This window comes from Lactuca sativa, chromosome 9 (assembly GCF_002870075.4).
Source record: "Lactuca sativa cultivar Salinas chromosome 9, Lsat_Salinas_v11, whole genome shotgun sequence".
Taxonomy (NCBI): domain Eukaryota; kingdom Viridiplantae; phylum Streptophyta; class Magnoliopsida; order Asterales; family Asteraceae; genus Lactuca; species Lactuca sativa.
Genome location: NC_056631.2, coordinates 54,604,652 through 54,610,838, shown reverse-complemented (window position 1 = coordinate 54,610,838; position 6,187 = coordinate 54,604,652).

The window sequence follows — 6,187 nt, the reverse complement described above, 5'->3', positions numbered from 1 at the left end:
GGAACTTTCTGAGCCAAGGTTACATCCTTAAAAAACTGTGGTGAGAAGGGTTTTTCATAACTCTGAGATCCATAAGGACTTTTTAGTCATTAGTTGCTTTTCAAGGCGCAACAAATGATCATTGAAGAATTCTCATTCGAAGGAACAAGAAGTGAAGATTATTTTTCAACACTCAATATTTCAACCCCTGAAGCAAGGTGAAGCTGTATTTGAAGTTATGTGACAGATTGTATTGAATCCCTCCTCAATCAATTTGTTGATATCTATGAACTTGCTGGAGTGATACATAAGAATCGGTCTTTCTGTTATCCTCTCTGAAGATTCTCAAGCTGAAAGTGTTGATTTTCAAGAATCTTTACAAGAAGCCTCCACACCCAATGTGCGTTCAAAGTCAAATTCTTTTGAAGAAAATCCCAACTGTTCAAGATGAAGTCATTCATATTGAAGAATCATATGTTCATCTTGAAGTTGTGAAGAAATCAAAGATAAACGTTGAATCCAAGCTCAAACTAAAGATCGACAAGAAAAGTAAGCTACAAACCCAGGGGGAGTTTGTTAGTTCATAAGAAAAGAAAGCTATAAACCAAGGGGGAGATTGTTGGGTCTAAATTTATGGTTTATGCTTTTCTTTTCTAGGCATTTGTAGTTTTCGGTCTAGGGCCGAAAACAATCTTGGGTATAATTATAGTTTGGACCGAAATCACATATGATTTCGGTCTAGCCTTTGGGTTTTGGGGTTGGCTTTTCAGTCCATATATATACATAATCATTAGGGGCATGTTTAGGGGTTAGAAACTAAAGGCGAGAGGGGAGAAAATGTTCAAGGGGCTGATTTGTTCATATCAAGGCGTTCTAGAGAGAAAAAGTAAGAGAGAACTTGTGTGTGTATGAATCTTGTGTATTGGATCATATTGAATATCATTGTATACATTGAAGATTCATCTTGTTCTTCTTCTTCTTCTCCATTACATCTTGTATCATCCACTTGATTTAAGTGGATCGGACTGATACATCAAAGCAATTGAGGGACTTACAAATGCCTTAGTCAAAATATCAGCTTTCTATTCTTCCCCACTTATATGCTCTACACATATTAATTCATTTTCGATACATTCACATATGAAATGGTAGTGTGTGTGTTGATGTGTTTACTCCACCCATGAAACACTAGGTTTTTCATGAGCTCGATTGCAGACTTGTTATCAACATATAACTTGACTCTTTTAACTTCACGACTAGTCAGGTCTTGCAATAGACTTCTTAACCACAATGCTTGACAAGCAGCTGATGTTGCAGCCATAAACTCTGACTCAAAAGTAGATAAAGCTATTGTATGTTGTTTCTGTGAGCACCATGTGACTAGATTACCTGAAAGTAAAATGCCATTCCTGTTGTTCCTTTCCCATCATCCCAATCCATTCCATGACTATTGTCACTATAACAACCAATTTTTTATCTTCGCCTTGTCGGTATATGAGCCCGTGATTGACCGTCCCCTTGATATATCTCAGAATTTTTTTTACTGCTTTAAGATGAATTTCTCTTGAGGATTCCATATATTTGCTTACTACACCTACCGAGTATCCAAGGTATGGTCTTGTGTGAACCAGGTACTGTAAGCTTCCAATGAGACGTCGATATTCAGTTGCATTTACTGCCACCCCTTTCTCGTCTTGTTTCAAGTTGAGTTTTGGTTCCATGGGCCGCTTTGAGGGGTTGCAATCTGCCATTCCATCTGACTTTAGTATCTTTTTCACATACCCAGCTTGACTAATTATGATGGTGTTCCTGTTTTGCTTAGCTTCTAATCCAAGATAGTAGGATAGCTTTCCCAAATCACTCATATCAAACACCTTGCGCATCTGATTTTTAAATGCATCGATCTTATCCTTACTTGTACTTGTTACAATTAGATCATCAACATAAACTCCTACTATCAGTACCATCTCCAAATGTTGAAGTTTGTAAACTACTTGCTCTTGTGGACACCTTTGAAAACCCAATTCTTTGAGTGTTTTATCAAGTTGAATGTTACATGATCGTGGGGCCTGTCGTAGCCCATAAAGCGCTTTGTTCAACCTATAAACCATGTGTTCCCTTCCTGCAACAACGAAACCATCTGGTTGACTGACATAAAGTTCTTCTTGTAACTGCCCGTTCAAGAATGCTAACTTCACATCAAGGTGATGAACTACCCAACCATCTTTTTCTACCAGAGCTAACAATACTCGAATGATTTCCAATCGAGCAACCAGTGCAAACACTTCATCAAAATCCACCCCCTTTCTACATGTATCCATTCACCACTAAATGAGCCTTGTGCTTTGGTACCTTTCCTTCAGCATCCTTTTTTAGTTTGAACACCCACTTTAACCCAATGGATGTGTGTCCATTAGGAAGATAGGTCAGCCTCCATGTATGATTTTTTCAGTCGACTGAAGCTTTGTTTTCATCACGTCTACACACTCTCGGTTACACGCTACTTCAGAATAAGTTGTAGGCTCATCTTTAACGAACATATATTCCTCTTGTTCATCTTCCACTTCTACCGGTTTTGTTTCATCATAAATGTCGTATAATGATCGAAACCCTCGAATAGGTGTATGATCGTAGGAAGAGTTGTTGATGCTTTTATTACTTCCCGATGTTTCAATTGATGTGCTTCTTGTGCTCGAAGATGAAATTGATGAGTTACCTAACCTGGTCGTTAGAGTTTATGCTGATGATACTGGGTCACTTGTGTCGTCCGCAATAAGGCTAACATCTTTTTCACCGAATTTTGATTTTGGCCTTGTGCCCCTCTTTCTACTTCAACGTTGATAGGCACCTGGAACCAATTGGCCTTCAATGTCGGCTCACTTCCTTGCGCTACCCCCTCCCCCCAATTCCATTTAACATTTTCTTCAAATATAACATCACGGGCCACATGTAACTTGTATTTAATAGGATTAAACAAACGATAGGCTTTGGTACTTGGCTCCACTCCCAAGTACACCATTTCCACACTTCTATCGCTAAGTTTAGTGAGCTGGTTTGCTGATCTTTTTACATGTGCGACACACCTAAATACCCTAATATGTTGGAATGTCGGTTTTCTTCCCTTCCAAGCCTCGTATGGTGTCATATTCTTCACTCCTTTAGTTGGCACTCGGTTGAGAATGTATACTCCATGACGAAAGGCTTCACCCCATAAAGTCTCTGGCACATTTATACTTTTAAACAACGATCTCGAAGCTCCAAGTACAGTTATGTTACGACGTTTTACTACCCCGTTTTTTTAAAGGGAGTAGGACGTCGCCAATTGCCTCTTTATTCCTTATTTATCACAAAAATATGTAAAATGCTTAGAGACGAATTCACCTTCTCGATCTGTCTGTAATGCCTTCAATTTGAACGATCTTTCATTCTCAACTCGAGTGTTGAAGTTCTTGAAGGCTGAAAAAGCTTCATCCTTGGTCTCAATAACATAAATCCACATATACCTATTGTAATCATCAACAATTAAGAAAAAATATTGATTGCCTCCCATTATAGTTGGTGTTACTGGTCTGCACAATTCTGGATGAACCAATTCCAATGGGTTGTTTACCCGCCACTGGGGTTCTTTCAGGAACGATTTTCAAGTCTGGTTAACAACTAAACAACCTTCACATACATGTGTAGGATGCTTTATCTTTGGTACTCCATACACCAATTCCCTTTCAACCATGGATTCTATGATCCTTAAGTTCACGTGACCAAGCCTCGCATGCCATAACCATGCCTCATCATCCAAACTAGTAGCTAAGCATACAGATTGAGTTGTATGGAGAGAATTTTTGAACAGTCTATTACTAGATCGTTGAACCTTCACGATCAGCCTTCCATCTTCATCATGTACCCGCAAATACTGATGTAACATCTCGATTTTATACCCGTCTTCTGTCATCTGCCCTAAACACAAGATGTTGCAGTGCAATGCGGGTATGAAATATACCTCCGATATTAGAAGTTGCTCACCATTCTTGCACTCCACCAAATTGGATCCTTTTCCTACGATTTGCACCTTAGAGCCATCACCAAATCGCACCTGTCCAGTCATATTTTCATCAAGCTCCGCAAAGAAAATTTTCACACCGATTATATGGTTGCTAGCGTCATTATCCAAGTACCAAACGTCTTTCTCGTTTCCTTTCTGTCTTGGGAACACCTTGTCCTCGTTTAGTAGCACCATGTTGCTTGTCTCTTCACCATGGACAGTCACTAGTAAAGCGGGTCCTTCTTCTTCCGTCTAAGTCAAGTTTGCCTCGTCTCCTTTTTTTCGGTGCTTTACATTCAGATGCATAGTGACCGTATTCCTCACAATTGAAACACATAATATGACTCTTATCCCTTCCTCTTTGGCAATTATTATTTGAGTCACGAGGCGCCGACGAACTGCCCCGACTACCTCTGCCATGTGCACTTCCTCTACCATGACCACCAAATCAACCCCTCTATCATGGTCTGACGGGCCCCGTCCTCTACCGCCTGTTGAGAACCCACCCCGTGAAGACTTTTGATTGAGCTTGTTTTCTATTTGAGTAAGTAACAAACCCGCTTCCCCACTTGTTTGGCTACTACGGGACTTTAGTCGGTCCTCGTAAGCCTTAAGCCTACCAATTGCTTCTTCAAAAGGCATGTTATCCAAATCTAAGTACTGCTCAATCGATGCCACCAGTTGGAGATACTTATCCGGAACTGAATCAAGTAGCTTCCTCACCACTGTGTTGTCTTCAAGGGTTTCACCGAGGCTGCTAAACTTTGAAATCATCCCACTCAATTTTCCTGTGAACTCATCGATAGACTCTTCGTCTTTCATTCGTAATGCCTCGAAATCACTTTTAAGTGTGTGTAATCTGGCCTTTTGTACCCTATCTGCTCCCATGTACCTTAACTTCAAGGATTCACAAACCTCTTTTGTTGTTTTCTTCTTCGCCACTTGCAACATAATATCTTCGGGTACTGCTTTGTAACGCCTGTGTTTCCGGGCTTGCCATTTGTAGCAATATAATAGTCTAGGTTAACCTTTGTAACCCGTTTTGAAATAATAAGATTGTATTATTTGAGTATTATGTGTTTTGTGCTTAATTGCTTAATTATGTGGTTTGATTAATTAAGAATAAAAATAAGCGTCAAAATTTAAGTGTAAAATAAACTTAATATCTTTGGTTAATGTTGTAGTAGTTGAAACGAGGTTTCCGAATATATATAGAACGCCCAAATCTGACTTCGTATGAGGAAGTTATGATTTATCGAAGTTCCAGCTTAGCGGTATACAGCCTGAAATACTCGATTTGAGATCGATCGGTTGTTAGCCGAAGCAATCTAAATGAGAATCGAAGATCTCATTGTTGGTATCGAAGCGATAAAAAGTTAGGCGAGAACGGACGTCAAACGAAGAAGTTATGAATTTATAACGAAAGTTTCTGTCCCGGCCTATTAAAAATAATTAATAAAAATAAAGTCAAAATTAGCCAACGGAGTCTAAACGAAAGTCGTAGAGCGTGGTCTCACCTTTCCGTGGATATAAAGAACGTCGAAAACGGAGTTCGTATGAAGAAGTTATGAATTTCCGAAGTTTATTAATCATTTAGTAATTAAATTTAAATCAAAATCGGAGGTATTATCCGAAGGCGAGTCACCGGTGTGATCCGGAGTACGCCCCGCGTACGAGGTTACGCTACCGCGTACTCAGCATAGTGTCGACACTTCGGATGACGCATGCAGTGACGATTTCGGAAGCAGTACGCGCTGCGTACTGCAGTACGCCCCGCGTACTCCGAGGCTCCAGCCTCTATATAAAGGATCCGAAGGCAGCCGAGAGTTTTGTTCATTTCTTCTCATCTTTGTGCTAAAGCTCTGCGTTTTTACCCCCGAAGATACCCCGAAGCCCCGGTATCATACTCTAGCCCCGAGGCAAGTCCCGAGACCCCGAAGATCCTGAGAAGTACGGTTCCCGAGTCGAAGCTCTGCCCGCGAGAAGTTCGATTTTCGAGGAGATCTTCCAGATCTGCTGAGGAATACTACTTCTATAAGCCGTAGTGCTGTCCGATCATCTTCTGATCAAGTGAGTGTGTAGTTATTTTCTTTCTAATACAATAATACGAAGTATTTTATATAAAAATACGTGCTATGTGTATATATTTGGTTGTGTTATGTGTGAATG